Here is a 26,398-nt window from a genome sequence, read left to right on the forward strand (position 1 = left end):
CACTGTATACCAGCTAGAGGCAGCTGTACCAAGCACATGCTGAGTCCAGGTCAGTCTCCATGTTAGCTGTTCTGGATCCCATCCTGACACACACTTTGCCTTTGAATCAAGTAGCTCTGTGCAACCTCTGCCATAGCATCCTGGGTCCAAGAGCTCTGGTTCTGTAAGTTCCGCCTTGCCTTCTTGCATCTTTCTCGCAAAGAAACCAAGTAGCAAAGTAGACAGGATCTGCAAATGGAGTCTCTGAGTGCAAGCTCTGCCAGCTGCTACTTGTCTGTGAAATATGGAAGTTGCTTCTCCTCAAAGGCAGTTGCTACTCCTGAAACCATGTGTTTGTATTTGCATGAGAAAGCTGTGACTGACTGTAAGATGATGCAAGTCTATGATCTCACTTTAAAAGAAAAGCATAGATATAAGTTTGTTTCTTGCTCTGCCTCAGTTTAGCAGCTATCCATTCTCTTTTATGCTCCCCACATTTTTAGAGAGCTGGTTGGTGCTTACTTTGGATGGCCCAAATGAAATATAATCAAGTGTGTGTGAAAGAGCAAGCACCGGGTCACACTCTGAGGGCAGCAGAAAGAAGCACTCTTTCTTTGCAAAGCAAGGGGCTTATGGGCAAAATATAGCCATTCTCAGACAGCTCAACGAAACATACACAACCTCAACAAAAAGTAAGTATTCCATTCAACTTGTGAATGCCTGTGAAATTTATTTTTTGCCAGCTTTTACAGTCCACAGTCTTCTCATTCAATCTTGAATAATAGCTTTGAATTGAGCTGTAAAAGCTTCCAAAGTTTGAAGTCTTTTGACAAGTTAATTTAGCTGTATGGTAAAAAGTTTTTCCCGCAGATAGAATAAAGACATCATATCATGAATGTAGTAGTCATCCAAGGGAAAGAAAACACCATTAGGATAAGAAATGATGGGCTTTATGGAGATAGTTTGTGGTTTAGTGTAATCTACTATCAATATTTCAGTAGAAAAGTATTCTACTTGTCATTCAGCTGCAAGTCAATATCTTCACTTAAAACCAACAGCCAGAGGCCAGACTGCATATATTTTTTATTGAAAAAGTAACCTGTTGCTTTTTGTCAGTTTTCCTTTTTTTTCTTTTTCTTTTTTTTTTCCTTACAGTTATTTCTACTTTATATATTTTTAATCCTGTATTATGCAGGATGCTTCTTTTCTTTTCCTGGTTGAAAGAGACAGAAAAATGAATCAATATTTTCTCTAAGGCTCCCACTATAGAGAAACACATCCATGCACACACACACAGAGATTTTTTCTCTCAGCAGCTGCCAAGGATGAAAAATCAAGGAATGCAATAACATACATATGTATATATAAAGAATCAGAAAAAAAAAGTCATCGATAAGATAAAAGATCCAACAATTATCCTGGCCTCAATTTCACAAAGATCTCGTGTTAAGCACAGTCTTCTCTCTTGTTTATTTCTAAATTCAAGTCTCAGTATGCCACTAACATTGACAACTTAAGACAGCTGAGGAAGGAAAAGAGACTTGTTCTGTTCTCTTAGCTCATCAGTCTGATCTTATGGTAAGATCTTTAGGACAGCAGTTTGTAATGGCTGCTACCACATTCCTTCTCTCCTACAACACAGCTCAGAGAATCAATGTTATTGCTAAATAAATATGGAATTTATAAAATTCAGAAAAAAAACACTCAAAACAAGTTTTGGCAAGGAAACATTTTAAAAGTGTATCATGCTGAGGATAAAATGACTGCTATCAATATCCAACATTATCTTCATTAGCCTTTCTTGCAAAGCTTTTTCAGTACATTTTCTGCTTTTTCCGATCCTACATCTTCTTTACCCATTCTTTTCTTTCCCAGCAGCAACACCATGACTTTTTCTTGTCACAGCTCAAAGAAGGAAGCAGCTCCCTCCAATACCCAGGCTGCACGCTGCTGTAGCACAGCTATTTCCAGGTGTGTTTTCCAGAGGGAAAACCTTTCCAAGCCTGCAGCATAAGAAGCAAGCCCTACCTGTTGTGTGGCTATCCAATCTCCTGTCACTCATTCTTCCATTCAGCAACATAGCATTGCATGTTCTGTGTTTGGTATTGCTGAAATAAAGAGCGTAATTTGAGAAAGAGTACATATGCCCAAAGATTTTCTAAAAAACGTAAACCTGAAGAAGAGAACAAATTTTGCATTGTGACCTTTATTTTGAACATCTTTATTTTCTTGAAGTGTGGGACAGGGACTTGATTTTGTCCAAGTCGACAGCAATAACTTTTTTCTTAGAGACTGGCCCTAGTGCTGCAGAATTTAAGCTTTTTAGTCCTTGAGTGATGAAGACTTGATGAAGTGTTGGGTCTGCAGACAAGTTGGAAAAATAACTTATGCAGACAAATACAGGCTTCTTCAGCCTCAGCAGGCACTCTCTTTAGTGGAGGAGAACCACCTTGTTCTCCTTTACAGCTCACATTAAGCCAGACAGGACTGCTCTGCACAGAAGACAGATTTCACAGTGTAGTGAAAAACAAAACAAAACAAAACAAAAAAAAAAAAAAAAGAAAACCATAAGAGAGAAGTATCTCTGCTGCCTGTGGTCCTGTGCAAAGATAGAAGGAATCCCAGCTGAAGCAAAATTCACCGGGACAAAAATAGAAAAGGTTTACCAGAAGAAAAATGCAGGATGGGGACAATGAGAATGTCCCCGTGAAATGTGACAATTGTCACATTCTCTGTTTAATTACAGCTGTGTTTTAAATCTGGTGGTGGTTGGTTTTCGTTTGTTTTTTTCCTGATGGAAGAAAGGATGAAATGTATATGATGTAGGAAGGATAAAGAGCAGATGGGAGTGGGAGATAAGGCAAAGAAGGGTGACTGGCAGGAGAAAAATATCACTGGAGAGCGATGATGGCACCTAGCTGATCAGGAAGGAGAAGAGAAAGCAATCCACACATGGACATTTGTGTCTGGGCTTGACTGCGGCACTGGCGCTTGAAGTAGGTGTTGCTCTTCAGTGGCAAGGCTCTAGAGGAAGTTTCTGCTGGCTTTCTCCCTAAGTTGATGTTCTTTTTCTGGCTGAGGAGGTGGTGAAAGGGGCAGCATTAGGATGGAAAGCTGAGAGACCCTCTTTTACTTTCTCCAGATCGCTGTTACTGGGGAGGGAAATGAGCTGGAGCATTGTGATGGAAGTTACCTGCTTAAGAACATCAAAAAATGGAACCTTTTTTGACAAACAAGAAGTAGAATTCAGGTAGAGACGAGGTGGAGGTAGGCGGGAAGCTCTGTAATTGCATTTTATTTCAGTCTTTATGAATTAGCTCTGCCAGTTTTTTTCTCCAATTTTTTATTTTAATTCAAATGGCTTTTAAGTAAACTTTTCAGCTGCAATCACAGTAAAAGCAGACTATACTATATACAGTCAGATTTAACATATAGGAAGAACACTTTTTCTTGCTCGTGTCTGAATTTCAGTTTAAAGGAACAATGGCAGGGTTTAATTTTCTGTCATTATGCACAGGTTACCCTAGACTGGATATTAATAGACACACACATTCACACCCACGGCCACAAGTACCGCATCAATCAAATTTGGAAGATAAAACTTACACTCCATGGCAACTTTAAGGGTGCAATTTTCTTTCTCTTCTTTCATCTTCTTAAAACACCTTCAGCCATGCAGAAGGCATTGGAGGTGACAGATGCAGCTTGCAGAGGCCTGCAGCTTAGAGCTGCAGGAGAGCGTTCAGGGGACAAGTTGGGGGGCACTGCTAGGTGTAGATGTTGCAGGGACCACTTAGGCAAAGCGATGGCTGGAAGCATGTCAGTGAGCAAAGCACCTAGCAACTGCCCCAGGAATGGGGATCCTCAGGAGAGGGCAGGCAGCCACCCAGCTGTGCACACGTGGGTCCTGCCATGGCCACCGCTGCCACTGGGCAGCTTGTGGCATATGCGAATATTACCTTATTGGCTGCACAGTCTGCACTTGTGAGCCTCTAGACCTAAAGCACTTGCACCCACATGTCTCTGGACACTTTAAAATAATTTAGAAGCTTGTTTATACACGCAGATATACATACACGTGAGCACACAAACTGGCCCTGAATAAAGATAGCAGAACGACCATAGAAGGAAACCTAAAACCTCACTGACCAAAGAACAACAAACAAACAAGCCCACAAGCCAGTATATGGTAAAAATGAGACAAAAAGGGCTTTAGCTCTATGCAGAGGTGGTGCTCTTCATACCAGTGTATCCTTAGACACATACTGAAGTGAGAATATCCCCAAACTTCAGGCCCTCTACCAGGCAGGCTGTGCTGCCTGTAGGCTTAAGCTTAAAACAATCAAAATGTAATGTTTGTTCTAAACTGCTGCTAATAAATTAATCTCTTAAAAATAAATAAGACAGGAAAGCTGGACTTAATGGGATGCTTTTGCTGATGGAACTGTCAGACTAATTCCAACCTCTGCCAAGAAGCAAGTATGTTATTCACAGCATGGAAAGAGAAGCAACCATAGGGGTCAAATCAATATGATTTTTAGAGGAGTGGCCCTTTCAAATGACTTTGTAATTGTTAAACATCTCAGAAAAAAATAAAGGAGAAAAAAGAGCTGTGATTATATGCTATGATATAGTTGTAAATTATGAAGGAGGGACAAAGTTGTTAGCAATTCCCTTCAGGTCCCAGATTTTACGTAAATCCAGATGGCTGAACTACAGGAGTCCTTTTTTTCTTTAAAGAAAATCTGGAAACTTAAAAGCAATTTAGCAAGAGTCAATTAATCAAAACTATCAGGAGTGCGCTGGGGTGGCTGCATACAAGTAGAAAAGTTGCAGTTTATAGTGCCTTAGTCAAGGATGTCAGGGAACTCCTTGAAAGCTGAGTGGGAAGTCCCTATGCATTCAATAGGCTCTGAGTGTGGCAGTGACAGCGCTCCAGGACGCTGAGTGTCCTAAGATGTGTGAGAGCAGACAACATGTCCATGCCTGGACCACTGACTCCTTCAACTCCACGTAAACCAAGGGCTCCACCTATGTGAAGCACAAGTATCCCCTGGGAGCTGAACTTGGATGGAGAGGAGGGTTTTGAAAACTGTACAGACGGCCTTCACCTCAGAGCAGAACAGAACGCTCTTTCCTTCTGGGACCAGCATGGTGGCTCACCTTCAAAATAAACATTAACAGCTATCAGAAAAAAAGGAAAGAAGAAGAAGACTTGATGTAGTGGCATTTGAGATTTAGGCTTCCTTGGTTGCTGGCTATCTCTTCAGTGACGCCTGAGATGGCTGTCAGCTCCTCATGCAGAGCATGCCTCCAGGCCATCCCCAGGCTGAACTTTCCAGCACCAGCTTACACAGATGCCAAAATATTTTCTTTCCCATGATAAGCAATGCTTGTAGCATGTCCTCTTCATTTTGGGCATTGGCCTATCAAAGGCAGAACAGCAAAACACCTTAAACCTGGGACCCCAGCACAGGAAGGATGCAGAGCTGTTGGAGTGGGTCCAGAGGAGGGCCACGGGGATGATCTGAGGGCTGGAGCACCTCTCCTGGGAAGCCAGGCTGACAGAGGCAAATGGGGCAATTCTTCATGAAACAGGGAAATCAATCACATGATGCATGGTTGCTAGGAAAGCATGGAAGAGGTAAGCGCACGGAACGATTCTTATTTTTTTTTTAATTCTTGTCCATTCAGGCAAATATTTGTATTTTGAATGATGCTCTCCTCGTTCTACTTTTCACACAGTGATTCAGTCGCTATTTAAAACAGCGCCGCGCCACTCTGGGACGGGGCTCCCGAGAAGCCCAACGGACGGCGCCCAACGGCCGCAGCCGGGCCGCGCCCCGCGCCCTCACCTAGGCGACGTGCGGAGGGGCGCGGCTAAGAGCCGATTGGTTCCCTTACCCCGTTGCGCGCCCAGCCGGGATGAGGCGGGGGGAAGAGAAAAGAGGGAGCCGCAGCTATAAATAAACCGCGCTTCCTGATTGGCCGGCGGGAAAAATGGTTGCACCACGTGACTCTCCATCTAAAAATTCCAAGATGGCGGATCCCGTCACGGGCTGAGTCCGTTGGTGGCGCGCGCGCCGCCCGTGTCCACCGTCGGGCCCTCACCGCACGGCTCTGCGCTTCTCCCGCCGTCACCCAGGTCAGTACGCGGCGCCTCTCCCCAGGCCGGGCCGCTCCGGGGCCCTGCTGCCGGCCGCGCGGCGTCTTAAGGCTGCGCGCGTTTCTGCCCGTCGGCTTTTAATCCCGGCCCGGGCCTCCCCGCGGCTCCCTAAGGCTTCGACGGCGCGTGGCTGTTTTCCTCTAGGCTCCGGCCGTGCGGCGCGGAGGGTTCCGCAGGAGGGAGGTGACGGGCAGCTCCCTACACCAATCGCGTTCGCCCTCGTGGTATTGGCGGCTGGATTTGAGCCGCTGCGCGACGCGATTGGGCTCCGAGCCAGGAGGGGGTGTGGCTTCCACGCGCCATCCCTCGGGCAGCGGTGAGGTGCGGCGGTGCTGGCTTTTTTTTGTGAATGAGGCAAGGGGGCGGTGCTTCCTAGCTGGGCACACCCCCTCGCGGGCGGCCGCGGCTCCTCCCACCCCCGGCAGCAACGGCGCCGCCTCGGAGCCGCGCGGGGCTCGGCGCGGAGCGATGCGGGCAGCGGTGAGCGGCGGGGCCGGGGCGGAGTGGGCCGGGGGCAGCGGGGCCGTGCGGGGCCGAGGAGGCGCCGGGCAGCCTCCTCGGCCCCGCACGGCCCCGCCGCCCCAGGTTTGGTGGCAGTCCCCGAAAATGCTGTTTTTCTAGTCTGGGGGACAAGGTTTGTGCGGCGATGTTGGGGTCCTAACTTTAAAAAAAAAAAAAAAAAAAAATCGCTTGTAACGCGCGTGGCACTGCGTAAGGGAGGTGCTGCCGAGCGCCGGTGCGGGTTTTGCTGCAGGAATTTGTCAGAACGATGCTCAGCGTTATCTTCGAGCGGCGTGGCGAACGCAGCGTGGCCTCTTAGCAGGGGAATGTGTTTGCGGAGCGATTATTTGCTATTGTAGTAGGGCATGTTTGGCATTACGGAGGGAGCTGAACCGCCCTTTTATTCAAAGCACTTGCGTAATTGTTTGGGGCATGATAGGGGAAGGTTTTGCCGCTTGCTTGTCGACAGCTTGCCTCCGAAGGTTGGCACCAACCCGGCTCGTCACGGCAGACGCCCGTTTCCCAGCACAGCTCACACCGTGTCATTGCTCCCCGGCCCCAGAAACGCTCCCCTGAAGTGAGGGGAAAGGTGCGGGTGTGCTGGGTCGGACGGGGCACGCTGCTTGGGTGCTCCGTGCTTGTCCTCAGCTCTGTGCCATGCTCGCGTCCTGCTAACGGCGCGACGATGTGCTGCTGTCACGGGCTGCCTCCAGCTGGGGCTGCGTTCCCTGCCAAAAAGCTACCTGAAGTTAATTATCTGAATTAGACTTTGATAACAGTGACATTTCTAAAAGCTAAGGAGCTCTGAAGTTTACGTAATAATCTGCTTCTTGGCAAGGCTGCTTTTTTTTTCCTTTTTTTTTTTCCCCTCTGCGCTGACTTCTGATGTTTCCAGTGCTGCTGTGTGGAGTTCCCATCCAAAAGGCCACCTTTGTCACTCCGCGGCCTCTCATAAAGAGTTAAGAGGGCACTGAATTAAGAAAACTCAGCTGCTTGTGTACAAATATACAGCAATTATAAGGCTCCAAAGTTATTGCAGAATTCTACCGTCACCATGGTGATGTGCTCACTCAATTACATTTGGAACTGTAAAATGCCACCCAGTTAGAAAGAGTAAGTTTTCAGCACTGCAGGTTTTCTGTACAAAGCAAAATGTGCATGGCATGGCTTTCCAGGATTCTCTGCTTCTCTCCATGGGTGAATGACATGCTTCAGCATGTGCACCTGACAGGTTTCATCGCTGACATTAAGTTGTACTCTCAATTGGCTGAATTTAGGGAGGGAAATAATGATTCTAAAAATCTTAAAATCTTTAAAATTTATCTTTCTCTTCTTGAATTTCTTTGGGGTTTTGCTTCAGGATCTGGCTTTGGAGAGAGGATGCATTAGAACAGCTGGAATTGCATTTTGAAAATGACCTGAGGAATTTGTTCTTTACTGAATGGTACGGAAGCACGGAATGGCAGCATTCATCCTTTGCACAGGAGCTGCCCTTCCCGTTCAGAAGTGTGTATCCGTACAGCATGATGCCCTGCAAAGTTGTTCAGCTCTGTGGTTTTCTTTGCCATCTCTGCTTACATACAGTTGCTAGCTGTGGAGTATCGTGGTTTAGTGGGCAATATTGGTGGTAGGTGGATGGTTGGACTAGATGATCTTACAGGTCTTTTCCAGTCTTAATGGTTCTGTGATGTGTAGGCAGGTCTGAGCTGTACAGCTGGGTTCGGGGGGCAGCGGGTTCTGTGCCCCAAGTATGTGACGTGGTTGGTGGGAGTGAGTTGTTGGCTTATGAGCAAAAAGAATGAAACTGAAGAAAGAATTAAGCAAAAAGAGGTGGAAGCATGGGAGCTGCCTGGTTACGGGCTGCCAGAAAGGTGGAGCTGGTTCCAGCCTGCAGTGTTAAACCACACGGTGACCTGCACGGGCGAGGCTTAGTGAGAATAAGAGGTAAAGTTGAACAGGAGCCCATGAGTTTAGATTATGTTGCCCTTCTAATCTCTTTGAAGTGGCTTGCTGCTCCCTGGAGCAGACTTCTTTAAAGCCATCTGAAGATGCCTCTGGGATTCAGAAGCTTGGTGCAATGACTGAAGCTTTCCCTCTGTGATCATTTGTGGGTTTCCAGTTCCAAGGCAGCTACAGCCTTTCTTGCATGAACATACCCCAAACCGGATAAAACAAAGCACTGAGGAAGAACGTTTCCACCGCATACGTAGTATATGACAGGGTCAGATACTCCAGGTCATCTTTTTCATTCCAGAGCTGAGAATGACTAAGAGCTCACCATGCACTTACCATGTAGCTTACGCTAAAAGGAATTTGCACACTGAATGTCCTTTAGAACTTGTTGCACAGCCTAACCTCAAGGACTGTGGGCTGACAGCATGAGGTGCTTGTGTTCTTGCTTGGCTGAACACTGGGCATGCCGTGCTGAAAGACCACTGCCTTCGTTTTTCAGCACCTTTGGGCTGCATTCCTAGAACGCTTATTGTGTGCCATGCCTTTGTAATATCACAGTAAATGAGTCCTTGAGTTTGCTTAAGTGCAGCATGTGCTGTCTGGGTTAAGTGGCCAAGTGTGTGCTGAGAGACACTCTCTGCAGGGTCTGAAACCCTCAACATTCAGGACCCAGCTGGGCTGACTTAATCATAGGGTGAAAGTACTCTTCTGGTCTCCTGTCCTTTTCCGGCTAATGAAATGGCTGCATTGTGCACCTTGGTGGTACATGTATTTGTATTTACTGGAAATACTGGTGTGTAAATGCATATAATAATGCGTATGTAACATAACTCTTCAAACTCTTGGGACTTTCTTTTCACGTGTCTTCTATTTATGGTTGGTGCACATGATCAGATGTACCAGAACACGTACCAGAACATTTTATTTGCTGAGTGGTATTTGCTGCTAGCCTGTTCCAAACTACCAAGCCGGTTACAGACCATAAAGAAATATTAATTTAAAGTATTATTTGAATAGTGATAATGATCTTCATTACATATTTGCCAAGTGTTCTTGACTCTTCCTGCTGGCCTCCTTGGTGGTGTCTCCTTCTGCTTTGCTGCTTTCCCAGCTTATCTGTAGCTTGTTTCTAGGTGTCCCATCATTTTTCCGTAACCTGTTTTTTCAGTCCTGCTACTCGGTCTGCAAAGCCAGCCGTTGGATTTATATTCTATCAGATTCCTACTAGAATACCTGGAGCTTATTTTGTTAAATGTATGTCACTGGACAGAGAAGCTGTCAGGATGTGTCTTGTCACTTAATTCAAAACTGCTCTTAAGTTTTGCATCTGCTTCCCTTGTAGTTAATCCATGTTTTCCATTTACTGGTTCTCAAGGTCTGAGCACATCAATTCTCTACAGTGATGAAAGGAACCTGGTTCTCCTCAGCTTGCTGATTTCAGACTTACAAACAACAACCACCAAAAAAAAAAAAAAGCAAAACTGAAAATATCATTTTGCCTCAAACTGTGTAAGTTGAGAAACAGCAGTCTCTTATCTGCTGCATTTGAGACCTTGGATGAGGGATCTTAAAACTGCTATAGTAATTAATGCCACTCACATATTGATTATGTTATGCAGAAAACTGAAGTGTTTACTTTCTCGTGCAGCGGACCATGTTGATAAGGCAATATGTAACAGATGATTCATGAAGTGCTTCTTGTCATTGTGAGGACTGCCTGAATAGCAAGCAGATTTTGGGCAGTACTCCTTCACTGGGAAGACTCTGGGCAGTTTAAGCTGGGAGAAGGGGAGGGAACGAACAGACCTGCATTTCTGGCTGTCTTAAAGAATAATGACTTAGAGAATTTCAGAGAATTCAGAGGGGTAAAAATAGGTAAGAGAAGTGGGGACAGAGAAGCAGGGAAGCACACAGAAGTTGTAAAATGATGTTGAAAAGAGGAACAATTAGAGCAGTGTAAATTCTCTTGGAACGCTTCTGTGGTTCTCCGTTTGCAAGGAATTACAGCTTGGCCTGCCTCTGTAAAACTTGAATCTTTTTGCGTGGCATTCATTACTGGTCACATCTTAATCAATGTTGGATTTTATCTCAGAAAAGTTTGATGAAAATCTGCCTTATGCTGCCGTCCATGAGTGCAGAGGAATGTGTGCTGAGTTGTGGTCGTGGGCACACACAGCCACCTGCACTCATGAAATGATTGAATGTTTGTTTCAGACACAAGAAGTATTTAAAAACTGAAAAATTGCAGTTTGAAAATTGGATCCTAGGCTAATGAGAAACCTCTTTCTCCTCTGAGTAAGACTTTGTTCATGGTTTCTAACTCTAAGAATGCTCCAAGGCAGCCATTTAAAATCATAGAATCACCAAGGTTGGGAAAGACTTCCATGATCAACCAATCCAACCATCCAGCTACCACCAATATTTCTCCATTAAACCATGTCCCTCAGTTCAACATCTAAATGTTTCTTGACACCTCTAGGGGTGGTGACTCAGCCGCCTCCTTAGGCAGCTCATTCCAGCACCTCAGTGCTCTTTAGGAAAAATTTCTTCTCCAAATGTCCAACCTGAATGTCCTCTGGCACAACTTGAAGCCATTTGTTTAGCTTGGTAGGACCAGGAGGAAGCCAGAAGGTTACTGGGAGGAGCTGGAGACAGAGGGTGAAGGTGATGTGTCAGCTCCTGGGGCTTGTCAGCGGCTGAGGAAGGGATGGTGCCTTGCCTTGAGGCATCAGTGGCTCAAGCAGGCCTGTAGGGTTTGATGAAGTGTTGCAGTGCTGATATCCAGGAGGTGATGTGGCACACTGGGGATCCTGTGTGCACAGTCTGGCAGTCACATTGAGGTTTGGTGGCTCTTGTTTCCTTTGAGTTTGGCGTCCTTGACCTCTCATGGACGTGTGTATCAGTATGTTTTATAATGAGTCAGTAAGCTGCTGAATCATAAAATGGCTTAGGTTGGAAAGGAACTTAGAGATCATAAGGTTCCAACCCCTCTGCCACAGGCAGGGTTGCCAAAATGAATGAAGTACTGTATTGTAAGTGTTTGCTTTACATGGTCATGTAGGATAAGTTAATGTATAGGTGATTAAAATCTGGGCACTAACAGTGTAACTGTGCTGTGTGTTAATTGGCCTTTTAAAGCATCTCGTTCTTTCATCTTGGTAAACACTGACATCTGATTAATGTTAATTCCATTTATCTATTATGAGTAGTGAAGAATCTTAATGTTTCACGTGTAGGAAATAATTTAGTTTATTGATTTATTTTCCAAAGAAACCGTGCATTAATGATGTGCTTGTCACCAAGACTTAATTACTGTTAAATTCGCCGAACGTTAGCATACTATGACTTGCTTTATGTAAAATCAAATTGCATTTGTCAAACGCACAAGATAGCATTAGTTGGCAGATATAATTTGCATTAATTTAAATTTGAGAGCTAACTGTGATCGTGGGCCTGTCCCCAGTGGGTAAGTGGGACTGCAGGGTGCCTTGGCCTGTGCCACTGTGCCTACAGCCTGCGAAGGGAAGGTGCAGCATCACGGCTGTGTCTGCATCCATATCCTCGAGTTTCACGCTGAATAAGCAGATCTTCCAGTTTGCTGCTCAAGATTAAAGATAGATGAGCATGTTGCTCTGTTCTCCATTCTTCCAGTTTTGTTCCCAATTCTTCTTCCCATTTCATATCACCTCAACAAAAGGGGAAGCCTGCAGCTTTCGCTGAGTTGTTTATAGTAGGTTAGTGTATTTTTATTGCATTAAATTATATTAAAATAGCTTACACAGTTGCATTACGTTTGCTCAGTAGAAAAACGTTCCAGTTAGTTTTCGTGTTGTGCTGACAAAACTTCCCATTCGTATGCATTGCTCCTAGAAAAGGTTCCAAAACATAAGCCTGAAACAATGAATGGATTCTGTTGTATGCTGTTCCCAGCAAGGGTTTGGAGAGGGAGTGTTGTTCAAACTTACATTTTTCCCTTGTATGCTACAGTTATCTAATTTCTGGCTGGTCTGAGTGGAGGTGGGGTGAGGAGAATGGGAACATCAGCCTTCATGTCTGGTGGGATCACTCATACTGGAAAAAAGGATGTAAAGGCTGTCCATTTCCCAAGGACCAGTGGGAAGGGAAGACATTGGCTATTGGGCAAGGGAGGCCCTAGAGGGAGAATTAGTAGGTAAAGTTGAAATTCCTAGCAAGCTGGATAATATTTTAGAGCACTAGATAGGTGCAACTCATTTCTCCAAAATGAAACAACCAAAAAGTTGCTTCTTTAGCCAGCATAGATGTTGAACAAGTTGCTGTGCCTAGAGCTTTGGCTGAGTCTGCAGGGGGCTGCTCTGAGTCCTGGAAGGAACAAGGTAGCAGGGCTCCGAAACAGAGGTTGGACTCCGGTGGAAGAGCAGAGTGGATGCCCTGCTGGGCAGCTTGGCTTGTTTCTTTAGGCTGTTCAGAGAAAAGGCACAGGCATTTTTCTGGGGTATCTCAGAAGATACTGGAGCATATCTCTTGTGGTAAGAAGGTTGTAAGATAGAATTTTCTGCTGCTTTGTTGCAGCAGGAGGAGATTTCTGAGGAGATGATGTGGTTTCCTACAGTGCAGTTTGTGCTGTTGCCGTGGAAGAAATGGGTGCCTATAATGCCAGCAAGGTCTTTGCTGGGCTGTAAGCACCCATGTACAAAGCAGAAAGCCTGCTGTTGTTTTCTACTGCTGGTCAACAAGCCTTTAGATTTCTGTAACCTTCACCCCTGCTGTAGGCAGTGATTGGTGCCACAGACTAACCGAAGCTTTGCAAATTTAATGCTGCTACTGCTCACAGGCACTGTGACATAGGGAGAACCACATGTGATTAGTAGCGAATATGCTCAAAAAGGTGTATTGTCTTCAGTCTGTGATGAAGAGAAAGGGAAGGTGAAATGAAAGGCCTCATGCAGTCAGGTTTATTTGAGCCTGGTGTGAGATTTCCTGCTGGTAATTGATTCTTCCAATGGATTGGAACAGATGTTGGCTCTGCATTTGCATTTCAGTTTTTCCTCATCTATTTGATGTAAATGGATCTCCTAAAATAACAGAATCCATACAGGAAATTAATTTATGCACTTTATCCCTTCTTCTAGGCTGATTTTTGTTTGAATCCAATGGTAATACTTTGATTGGGAGAAAATTTATTTTATTTTATTTTTTCTTCTTCAGCCTCCACTAGCTAGTGTTTGAATGAACACTGTCATTCACAGAATGCTTAGCCTGGAAGAGAGATTGCTTATCTCCCTAATCCTTCAGAAGTGAACAGCAGGGAGTTTGTTCTGTTGCACGTGGTAGGTGGTGAATGCTTTGCTGAGGGTTGTGCTTATCCATCCTTCCACTGCGCTCTTCTTCATCCTTGGAGGGAAGGAGGCTGCTGCCTCATCTGCTCCAAGTGCCTTAAGCATGAAGCATTTGATGGGCTTCATCATAATTATGAATGAAGTTGTAGCATTAGAAAAAAATGCTTTAAGCTTTGTTAAACCTGTGAAATGGTGCATGGAACGTGTAACAGCTAAAGGCAATCTGAGTTTTTCTGAATTAACAAACCTGATGTAATGGGAAGAGGCGGATGCTTCTGGATCCGTACAGAAAAGGCTTATGTACAGATCAATGTGATACAGGGCAAAGTGTAGCATTTCAAGTATACCTACAGAAAGATTGCCATTGCAAATAGGGAAGACTTGTACTACATAGTTTTATGAGCGCTCTGTGGTGTTTTCAGGTGGATTTACACAGGTTGTGGTCTTGTTCACCTCCATGACTGTGTGTGGTTGTTTTTTTTTCTCTTGCTCTCTGCATTAGTTTATGCCTTATAAACAAAGGTAGGTGGTGGCGGTACCTGGTGCTTGTGTGTGGCCCACAGCATGGCAAGTGCAAAGGAAGCTGATGTTCCTTGGGGGGAGTCCAATCCTCCTCAGTGCCTGGGGTTAGGCAGTGCTGTTGGATGGCAGACCTTCAGCTAGTACCAGTTTTTGGAGGCCATCAGACTAAAGCATCCTTCTGCCAGTTAGTGACAGTATGAGAAATCTCTGCTGAATTCTGTTTGGCAGTGAAAGTGTGCTGTTTCTGGTCTTTGCTATGAAAATGCTGTTCTAAAAATAAACTGAAGTATGGGGATGCTGAAAGCAGGGGAACAAATGAAAATTCATGCTTGACTGACTGAGGAGATAGTTATCACAGAGTAGTGCTGACTGCGGCACAAGTGAGGTCAAGGCAGGAAAGTTCTGCATGAGGCAGTAGTTGTACTGTAAGGGGAGAAGTAAGAAAACTGAGACTCATAGATAGACATCAAACTCTTCTGGAAGCCTACTAGCAGCCAGGCTGCCACACTGCAAAGGTTGTGCCCCTGAAGCCCAGGTAGCAGTTGGGTAAGGAGTACTAGACTGCAGACATGAAATCCTGTAGTGTTACAGCTAAACTGGACTCTATCTGTGTAGATCGTGTTTGAAATTGGAGTTTGGACTGCATAGATAGTATAGGAAAAAAAGCATCCTGTTTAATCAGGTATTTACCTAATTTTAAATGGCAGGAAAACCAAGTAACTTAAGACGTGTCCATGTAACACTAGAAATGAGAGCATCTTCTTTGCGTGGAGTTTATCATCCCTCCTTGTTGGCAGGATATCCAATTGTATACTTTCACAGAATTATAGAATCTTTTCAGTTGGAAGGAACCCTTAAAGGTCATCTGATCCAACTCCCCTACAGTGAACAAGGACACCCACAGCTCCATCAGGTGCTCAGAGACCCATCCAGCCTGACCTCGAATGCTTCCAAGGACAGGGCATCTGCCACCTCTCTGGGCAGCCTGTGCCAGTGCCTCATCACCTGCATTGTAAAAAGCTTCTTGCTTATATCCAACCTAAATCTCCTTTCTTTTAGTTTGGAACCATTTTCCCTTGTCGTTTTACAATAGACCCTGCTAAAGAGTCTGTCCCCTTCCTCCTTATAGCCCCCAAGTGTCACTCTGAATGACATTCTCCAAATTCTTTCCTTTGCTGGAAGCAGCTGATCAAGCTGGGATGTTGGGAAGCAAGCTGAATACCTGAACAAACTATTACCTGAGCTTGTGTGTCCCTCTTTCTGAGAATACTGCTAGCGTGCTGTAACCCAGGCCAAAGAGTTAGATGTGGACTCCCTACCTATTGTCTTTTTGCCCTTCTAAGAGAAATCTCCAGCATCTGTGTTCACTGGAGCAATGTTTAAGAGGAGCGAGGTAGGCTGTAATTTTTAAAATCAAATCTAAAAACCACGTTTTTGGTGATAATTTAGACTTTTGCTGTAAATAATCTAAATCCTCTTCTGGGGACGAGGTCTCTTCTTGTGAAAATCAGCTCCTGATTTGGTATCTTTGACAGTTTCTCTGTATGACTTATCTTTGGGCTTTCATTTTGGTAGCATAAATGAACAATGTGTGTGCTTGCAGATACTCAGATTGTTTAAAAAAAAAAATCATCAAAATAACTTGAGCATACAGTGTACCAGTGGGGCTTGCATTCCGAGTATTGCAACACAAGGTGTTCTCTGTTCAAGACTGTAAATATTTATCTCTTGTCAAAGCACAGCAGTTACTACTGGGAACTGATCTGGCATGTAAAAAGGTTTTCCTTAAGGATTTTGTTTCCTTTTATTTACAGTGTTATCGTATATTTAAATTCCAGGGCCTCAGTGTATAGCTCTGAGGCTCGTTCTTAACACTGACAACGAAAACCTAAATTATCGCATCCACTGAATGCAGATAACTGAGTTCAGAGCATATGTTGTATCCAACCAACAAATGTGGGTGTGAAAATCAAGCAAGCATAGGAAAAGGTACCATCTTCCTGCAGCTGCAGGAGTCTGCTGAGTGAGGACGACAGCTGGCTGTGTCATCAAGTGCCTTCTTGGCAGCAGGGAATTTGCTTCCAGTGACATCTTTTGGGGTGACTGTTGATAGAGAGAGCACAGCCTGCGTGCAGGTGTAGTGGTCCAGCACTTTGCTGTTGCTTGTCCCTTGCACTCCTCACTCTGTGGATTTTGTCTCCTTGAGCAGGTCCTCACAATCCTTCGAGTCTCCATTTAGCCTCACTGACAGCACACCTGTTGTCCTAAGCTGGAGCTCCAGTGCTTTGTGTGGTGCTGAGTGCTACCTGTGGTGTACTGCTGCTCTGCAGAGATTTGTAGGTGAAGATGTGAAGCCTTGCTGCTGGCTGAAGCTCCTGCTTTTGAGGAGATGTAGGCTGCTTTCATCTCTCTGCAGAGATTTACATTGCTGAGAAGTTGTTTCTGATCTGTTGTGCCGTATGTGGGAGACTTAGCTTGGAAAGAAGGTCTATTTTTCTTTTGTACTTCAGCTTTTCTGTGTGCTTACTGTTTGATACTGACAGTTGCTGAAGTTTCTGTGCTCCCTATGCTTGCCAGGTAGCTGACATCCCTCTGCACTTTGTCCCAAAAGAGGCCGAGGGCTGTCAAGCAGGTATCCCAGTTGAAATGCTTTTTTCTTCCCTTAGAAAACAGGCTCATTACCGAAGCGGAGTTCATACCCCACTGCAGTAGTTAAGAGCTGCATTCGCTCACTGGCACTCTCTGGCTTACAAAATGCAAGATGCATCTCATGCTGTATGCAAACCCAGCTCCTGAGTTTGTCTCTCTGGTTCAAAGGTGGTAAGCAGGTAACGTGAAGTGAAAATGAAAATAAATGCTTTCTTTGGCTCCAGTATCTATAGATACATAATATACATTTATATAATAATACATAATACGTTTGTTGGGTGTCTCTTCCTCTCAAACTTCAAGAACAGCAGATGGATGTCCTAGTATCACCTTTTGGAAACAGCTCTTCGCTTCTGACATTATCTGCTACCAAGTCACGTAGACTTCAGCACTAGCTCTGTAAGGTCAGTCTTCAGGGATGAGCAGTCAATACAGCCTTTATTTTCCCCTCTCTCTGAAATCTCTTGCAAAATTCACTGTTTCATCTTCTGGGCAAGAAGCTCTTTCCTGAGGCAGCTTTGTCAGGTTGTTTTACAGCTTTATGTTGACTCCTTTGTGTACTTCCAAATGAGAATGGCAAAAGGTAAACATCCAGAGTAATACATAAGTACTGTGATATTCAGAGTTGAACTAGATTTTCTACCCCCAAAATAGCTCAGTATTCCCCTGAACAAGAAGCTTGCCTTGGTCGAGGTGAACTGTTCTGTAGAATGTCTTGTTGAGGTTGTGTAGCTCTCTTTAATGTAGTATATTTTAGTGGACTTGAAGTAGTTTTCACATGTTATTGGTTTCTTGCACTCGGTAGAAATGCCTATCTGTTTGCATATTTACTGGCTTGTGTGCATGCAGATCTGTCAGCAGCCTCTGCTCCTTTTTGCTTGATCTTATCTCCATTTTATTTCAGAAATAAATTCTTGCAATCTACATCCCATTGCTCTAGCCTTGGAGCATGCTTTGCATGCAGAATGTCTTGAGGTGACAGAGGCACATTTGCTTTGCGGTGTCTGAGGTTGCTAGAATTTAAAACTGGCACCAAAACATATGTTTTCAGAGAATACTAAAATCCAAAGTAGTTGTCTGTCTTTAGTAGCGTACCATGACTAACTTTGCATTTTCTCAGACGTCCTACAGAAGGAGACTGAAGTGTTAGCATTGGCTCTTGGACTGCTTTTTCCTCTTGCACAATGTAATTTTCTAATCATTATGTTTGTGGGGACACAAGGTATTTCCAGGTTATCATTAAAAACAACAAAGCCAGGAATTTTGCAAATGTCTTGCATTCCCTCATGTCTCTGTTTTGGAGTATTGCACATAGGAGGTAGAAAGTGAAGGAAATTCTGTTCGGCACAGCTTTGGTGGCATGTGGCTGCTCTTTGTGAAAGCCAAGCAATTCCTGGTGGTGCATTAGCTGAAACTGAGCATGGCAGTATGAGGAGGATATCTAAAAGCATGCAAAGGTGCAAAAACCCAAATCCCGGGAGACTTCAAGTTTGGGCTATGATACTCTAATAATTGACAGTGAAGACTGAAGAGAGACAAAACAGCATTTAAATTGCTTTGCTGAATTCCTTCCCTGTCTTACGGAGACGAAAATTGTCGTTCAGTGTATAAAGCCAAGAAGAGCAGTATAAATTGTAATCTACGGCACCTTAGATGAAATAGGATAGATACAGAAACTTGACAAAATGTGAATCCCTGCATAAGAAGGTGGGGATTTAAGCCTTCCTTGAGAGTAGGGAGCTGAAGTCTTCTCAACTGGCAGCTGGCAGTGTTTTAAGATACACAAAAAAGAAACCTCATGGCAGGTACTGCATCAGTCCACGAAGTATGTCCTAGTTCTTGTGCCAGTTGTTCCTTCCTTGCACATGCTACAGTAGTTATTGCTTGTTGGCCGTGAGCTTGAAATTTTTGACTGAAGATTCAAGTTTTTATTAAAGAGTGCTGTCAGTTATTACAGTTTTAACCCTATTTTACTTCATCGTGCAAATTAACATTTGTCTGGTGATGGTGTTAACTTTTCCTTCTGGACATGTTTGTGGCTTGAGAGAGCATAACTTGCAATTAAAAATGGAGTGAGAGGAAAAGCCTGGAGTTCCTGTGCATAGGAGGGTATATCTCTGCTTTATCTTCTAATGATGACTGCTGGTTGTTGGGTGGCTGGCATGTTCCTGCAGTTCAGCGAGAGACTGAACAGTGTGCATAGAACTACCTTGTGTTCCTCTGGGGGCGGGGGGAGAGGTCGGAGTTGAGGAAAGCACTTTGAAGGCAAAGCTCTAGGTTTTGATCAATGCAATATCCTATATACTCTTCATATAAAATTTGGGGATGAATGATGTCATGTTGGAAAATCCTTTGAGAAAAGCTATGCAAGTAATGCAGTACAGTTACATGCCATACCACATGGGAAAACAGAGGCATGTTAAAAGAAGAAATGGTAAAGTAGCACCAGAAGTTGGATAGGGCTGATGCCAATTTGTGGAAGGTGGAGGACATGAGAGACATGGTTCCTGTTCAGAAGACTTCCACCTTCTTGTCCATCTTTCTTACTACAGTGTAAAGCTGCCATGCAGCAAGATCTGGCGCTGGGAAAAATGGGGTAATTAGGCTCAGTGATGTGCCCACTCCTTCAGAAATGGAGGAACAATTGCAATCAGGAGTTGTGTCTTCTAGCACAGCTTCTAGCTGTGCCCCCAAATGCAGAAGGCTCCTGGATTACTGCTTTGCAGTGGGAGGTGTGTTTTGTTATTAATATTAACATGTAAGAAGAAATGAAGTAATGAAATAGAAGAAATGTTTCACTGCAAGAAAGAAGCAATAAAACACAAAATCTTTGTCATTTCTAGCTTTTGTGGAAGAGAACGTGCTGCCGTTGAATAAGTTGAGCTGTAGCCGGCGTGCAGGGTAAATTTGCATCGAACATCTTGACTAATTTTGGTCTGTGCTATTAGCATGATGGCATAGGTTTTCTTCCTTGCCAAGTATACCTGAGTATCCATATTGTAGACCAAAATGTGTGAAGATTTGTAGTGTTTTTCTTTGTATGATTTTTGTGGTGGATAGCAGACTGCTAAATATCTGCTTGAAAATGATGCACCTTGTTTGTGGAGACCTTAAGGTGCATTTCTTCCCAAGAGCATGACAAAAGGCACAACTACAAACATGGTGCAATTGGCTGGGAATAGACTACATGGTTAACGTTGTGCACTGTGAGAGTGGAGTTCAAACCAGCATTGCAGTCACTTCCAAAGAAACTCATTGAAATATTTTATTAGGCAAAAGATTTGCACAAGTTATGTGGAAGGGTTGCTTGAGTGTTTGGATTGTAAATTGCTTTCTCTTAGTAATCAGAATTTGATTAAAAAACAACAAAAAGGAAAAAGCTAGACTAGCCTTAAAAAATGTTTGTTCTTCAAAAAAAAGATAAGATTTTTTTCAAGTTAATGAAGTAATTAACAGTGATTGATGACACATGTACTTAGCTATTTTATGTTGGTAGACCAGATGGGTTAGGCACAGCTAGTGACCTGTAACTTTGATTCCTTGTCAGAATGAACAAGAAGTTCAGATGTGGGCTGTAACAGCTGAAGTGAATGAGAGTAAAGTTAGATGTTTTTCTCTCTGCCTATATACCCATATAAGAAAGCTTAAATAAACAACTTTAGGTAAAAAGTTGTGATTTGCACATTTTCAGCAGTTGAGAAATCTAAGCTGGAGTGAAAATGCAGTTGGAAACCTGAAGATTTTCAGTTGTTTCTGAAGACTAGTTACTTAAAGATCCTTTTTTGGCTGTACCATGCTACTAGGAAAGAGAAAAGCTGTGAGTTGTATGCATGCGTGAGCAGGTGAAGAAGCTGTGCATTTTGGACTTGTTTTGAAAGCTGCAATGTTAAGTCAACAGTAAAATGGTGGCTGGGTCAGCAGGGTAGTGAGATAGCAGTGCTGGTGAAGTGTTACAATGTGATTTTAGTACGGTGATTGTATGGGAACTGCTGAGTCATGGCCTGAACCACTGATTGAGCACCTGGAGGAAAGACCCAGTCAGCCCTGGGAGCACAGGTGAAGGCAATTCACCTGTGCAACCAGAAGGGGTGGAGCCAGGCTCCACCCCTCTTCAGCCTCATTTAAGGGCTGACTGCCCCTGAGGAAGGATCTCTTCCTGGAGATCCCTCCTTGGTGGGAGCCTTTTCCTGCGAGCCCCAAATCTTCTGATCCGGGTGAGCGCTGTATTTTCCTTCCACCTTTTGTAACGCTATTTCCATCGTGTTAGTCCTGCTTATTGCTACAGGTGATACAGTGGTAAATTTTAAAATGTTGCAGTAACTTCAAATTGCACAAGTGAGGGTCATCTTTATGTTGGAGTTGAAACATCGTATTTGAATCACAGGTATTGATGGGAAGCTTCAGCCCCTCCGGTGCTTGTGGTGCAGTGCTTCAGTTGGAGAGATGTGATTGTTGTCTGCTGGTCAGAAAACCTGCCGGGCACTGAGAAAGTTGTTTAGGAGCCTTTGATTAAGACTAATACTCTTTTTTTTTTTTAATCACTTCTCAATCAAGTATTTCCAAAGAGTTCTGGCTTCTTGTGCTTTTAAATTATTGTAGCTACTGAATTTTGTGCAGGGTGCTCTACAAAGGAGTGGAAAAATAAGACAAATGTTGTCCTTAATATGATGGTATTAATCTACCTTCTGTTAAATGCTTTGCGGAGCTATCTGATTTGAACTCTTTCAAGTGCAGTAATACTAGGATGGAGGAGAAAAATGGAATGAGGGAAGAGCAGGGCTTCAGAAATGGCCAAGACAGAGTAGATTTTTATAGGTAGCTGCCCAATTTGTACCAACTCCTCCGAGGCTTCAGTGGCAGCTGGAGCAGGCTCCCGAGGCAGACTTTTATCCTTTCTCCCTCCCACGCGGATCCATCTGTGAGACTGCTTGTTCTTGCTTCTCTTGCTGAGAAACTGGATCAAGCTCAGAAGCATCCTGCTCTTTCAGACCCTCTGCCAGAGTCTTGCTGGTCAGGTTGGGTTCTGTAATCCTGCAAATTTATATATTCCCAGGTTTTACACACAGTCAGTTGTATTTCTCAAACTATTGCTCTTCTGTGACCTGTGTTGGCTAAAAAGGAGGTGGGGGAGAATCCAAGCCATTGCCCACTTTAACTTGGAGCTTCTGCAGGCTGAACATGAGGTGCTATTTGCAGATTTGCTGGGACTCCTGAAGATGATATATTCACACACTTGGGTTACATGTCAGAGAATTTAGACCCACTTATGATGTATAGAACATCCCAAGTTGGAAGAGACCTTCAAGGATCACAGAGTCCAACCCTTGGCACCACACAGCACCACCCAAACCCAACCCCTATGCCTGAGAGTGGTGTCCCAATGCTCCCTGAGCTCTGGCAGCTTGGGGCTGTGCCCACTGCCCTGGAGAGTTGGTCCATGCCCACTGCCCTCTGGGGCAGAGCCTTTCCCTCACCCCCCCCAGCTGACACAGCTTCATGCCATTCCCTCAGCTCCTGTCCAATAGCTGTATGTGCTTCTGACATTGTGTCACCCAGCTGCCCCTAGTGCTCGAGGTGAGGCCGCACCAGGCAGAGCACAGCAGGACAATCCCTTCCCTCGCCCAGCTGGCAGTGCTGGGCCTTCTGTATCCCAGGGAATGGTTGGCCCTTCTGGCTGCCAGGGCAAACTGTTCTTTCCAAAAGCTTTTGTTGCTTCCAAACCCTTGGTTTTTTTCCCACTTGTGTGTCTATTTGAGATACCTTATGCAACACTGCCTCTACAGTAATACTTGTTAAGGTCCAGAAATGGAGCAGATGCCAGCAGATCCCTGCTTCAGTTCTTTACTTATGTTGCTTCTGGTGTAAAGTTGTGGAGGTAGGAATAATGTTTATACTCATTTGTGCTTCTTGCACTGAAGGAGAAGAGCTACAGTTTCTTGGGGGGTTTCGTTGTGTCTTGTGGAAGACCTGAGGCTTTCCTTTTTAAGATACAGAGGAGGCACCTTCAGCTTTGAAAGGAAGTGTAATTTTTGATCAAAGTGGTGATCTGCAGGTGTCTGTAGATGTTGCCATGAAGAATTTTGTGTGAAATAAGCAAAAAGAATATTCTTCCCAGTAGCCCTTGGTGTAAAAGTTAGTGAGGAAGGCATGTTTAACTTGCAGGCTTCTGCTAGGGCCAGGCTTTAATAGTGGCAGGTGCAAGCTAATTTAGCTTAGAAATGGGCGAAGAGGGATATTTACTTGTACTGTAATATCAGTGTTTCTTGTATTTTCAGTTTGGTCTAGTACCTCAGCTTTTGGATTTAAATGACTGAAGTGCAAGGGCTGCCACTGGAGATCCATGTGAGCAACTAACTTGACTTTGAAATACAACTGAAAAAAGCCTTGGAAAATCAACCTTCCTTCAGAAATCTGTTTGCTGTGGACATTTGTAGTTGTGAGTTTCTTTGCATAAGAAGTAAATGACTATGAAACTGTAGAAAACATTTTTTTAAATTATTTTTGAGAAGTTTTATCAGAAATAATCTAGTGACGTACGTATGTTTGCTGCCCATGAATAGCTTTGGATTGGTTCAGTAAAGTCACAATTAGTTAAGTCTTTCTTATTTGTCGCTGCTGTTCTTTTCACTTCCTTTTGCACTGGACGGTGATTCTGGCACATGTGCAGTGCTGTTTATATTGCAAGAGCTTGCTTGACAAGCCACTGTCTAAAAATAATAGCAGGACTGCTCCAAAAGCACTACCAGGAACTGTAGCGATGTATTATAGCCTTCGTTGAAGGAACTGCGTAGATATGAAGTAGGTATCAGTTACTCTTGTAGTCTTAATGTGCATATACTATAATTTAACACTTAAAGCAAATATAGTTAGGTACTGAATCCCTTTCTTAACACTGCATCGTACAAAACCTGTCACAAAGTTGAAATGTGTAGTGTGCACATTAAGTAATAAATCCTCACAGCATGCATTTGAATGTGGAAGTTTAAGGGAGAGGCGGAAACATAATATTTGTTCTACTCTTGGCTGTCATGTGAGAATAGCACTTGTAAGGGCTGGCATTGAAGTGTCAACACTTGCTAAACAAACATAGTGTTTTAATTTCTTGATGTAGTGGGTAATGCTCTGTGTTTCTTAGCTGATTAGTACATTCAAATGGTTGTGTTGGGCTTTTGATCTTAAGGGTACGTACTTCTTGTTTTGCTAGTATAGAGGTATAGAGACAAGAAGCTGAGCAAAGATGTGATGCCCCACTATCCAGTTTGGATCTGTATGGTGACAGGTAGGCACCTCTTACCTCACCTTTGATGAGAAACTATTTGTAATAGCTGAATTAGCTTAGGTTTTTCATTTAGTTATTAGTTAAACGGGTCTAACTGTAACGAAACCTTCAGGTACTCAGACTGCTTTTCTGTTCTTCTTCCAAGTGGATGACTGAGTGCCATGTAGGTACTTCCATCTGCCAGTTCACTCAAGTATTTTTAACTTAATACATGTTTATTAACTACTTCTGTGGAAACTAATTTAGAATTTAATGTGTAATTTTAGTGCAATGTAGAAAGCTGTAAGGAGTAAGCATTTTGCAAGATGGAACTCCATGTCAGTATAGGGCAGAGCAGAGCTGAGCATCTGGCTTTTCTTGATGAGGGAAGAGTACCTACATTGGTGAAAGAACTAAATGTTTCTAACAACTTCTAGGTAAAAAAAAAAGTTGCTAAAGTATGTTCTTTCCAGCCTTTCCCCTGGAGAGCCAATCTAAAGCGGATACAGTGTGCCAACTTCAGCAGCCCTTTGCTGCTTGCTCTTGATAGCTTTGCTGAAACTTGGACAAGCTAGGAATGGCTCTTACTGTGAGGCCAGCCTGTTAGTGGGTTATTGCCTGAGAATTTGTCCAAAGCTGCTGAGAGACTTCTGTACTTCCCCAGGGATTTAGTTGTTAACATCTAAACCCAAAGTTATTACTACATTTTATAGTGCTGTTTGGTGACTGCATGCATTGGTGACATGCTTTTGTCTTGATTGCCAAATTCTACAGCAGCATCCAAAAAGCTGTATCTAAGGAAGCATTAGAAGAGGACAGTTCTCTGAAGCACACCCCTGTGAGCCAGTGACTTGTCTCGTGGCCTTCTGCAGTAGTACCTGCTGTTTATCCATTCGCTTTTGTAATTCATGAAAACTTTCTTCTAGCACCCTGAGTCAGTTTCTCAGTACTGCTAAGAAGGAGCATGTAATGCTTTGCTGTAATTTGCCTAATTATTGACTAATGTATACTGATACTTTCCCTCTCTTAGGTGTCCACATGAAGTGTCTCCTAGAAAAAGAATGGAAAAGCTTTCTGTTCTGAAAGAGATGGAAAGCGATGATTGCTGACTTCTTCAACTATGTTTTTGCATACTGTCCCGGTAATGCCCCTCGGTGATATCCAGGCTGAAGACTTAAAATCTGCAAAGTGGAATTTATGCCACACCACTTGCCCCTTTTTTGTTACGCTTCTGGTTATACAGTGTACTTGGAAATGTAAAGGGGAGTCTAGTTTTTCACAAAATATTTCTTATTTTGGAGGAACTGGGCTACTATGGCAGCAAATTGATGCTCTATTTTTAGTTTCTATTACTGTCATGGTATGCTGACACGTATGTGTCAACTGAATGTTGAGTGGATGCTGTATTTTACAGTGCAGTCTGTTTAGAAAAAAGAATAAAAGCTATTATTCCTGCAGGACATGTTTAGGGACAGAAACACAATCTTCAAAGAATAAAAACTCATTGAGAAGATGCCTCATGTTTTTGGTGACAATTCCACTTTGAATGTTGTTGAAACTGTACAGTGCTTCTGGAACCGGATGATGCTTTTGAATCCTGGTCTCTTGAGACAGCTTCAGTGAAGCTGTCTTCTGCTGGAGGAAAGTTGAAATGGTGATGTCAAAGGGTTGCATGAGTCCTGAGAACTACTGCCACTATTTTTGTCGTCTTGCAAAGTGGTGGCTCTGGAGGCGTGGTTCCTAGAGAAAAGAGTCAGCCCAGGAGACTGTTTCACACTGCCTCTGCTCTAAGTAGATGTAGTAAGTCATTATTATTATTGTTCCAAAACACTATATGCCTCCTCTCTCTTCCTTGTCCCCTCCTCCTTTCATATACAGTTCCTATATTGGCAGCCTTTGAAAAACAGCCCCTGAACAGTGAAGGCAGCACTTTTTTTTTTAAGGAGCTGCCTCTCATCAAATCCGCAAGTCTGTATGAAGTGCGTGTATGCTGCAGCACTGGATTGTTCGCAGGCTGTGTGTTATGAGCAGGAATCCAAGCAAGCATCAGGC

The 26,398-nt window shown here is 43.8% G+C and overlaps 1 protein-coding gene across 8 annotated transcripts in view; it reads left to right on the forward strand.

Moving 5' to 3' along the window:
• The window catches only part of HDAC4 (histone deacetylase 4), a 235,641-nt gene continuing 212,582 nt past the window's right edge, over positions 3,340-26,398 (forward strand). For 5 of the 8 annotated variants that reach the window (XM_021400685.1, XM_021400689.1, XM_021400683.1 and 2 more), the window contains exon 1: positions 3,341-6,124. The gene's annotated coding sequence lies outside the window, so the exon portion shown is untranslated. Of the gene's footprint in view, positions 6,125-6,495; positions 6,626-26,398 lie in introns of those variants that run through there. The other 3 variants (XM_021400684.1, XM_021400691.1, XM_021400686.1) reach the window with 2 other exon arrangements.

This window comes from Numida meleagris, chromosome 5 (assembly GCF_002078875.1).
Source record: "Numida meleagris isolate 19003 breed g44 Domestic line chromosome 5, NumMel1.0, whole genome shotgun sequence".
Classification (NCBI taxonomy): domain Eukaryota; kingdom Metazoa; phylum Chordata; class Aves; order Galliformes; family Numididae; genus Numida; species Numida meleagris.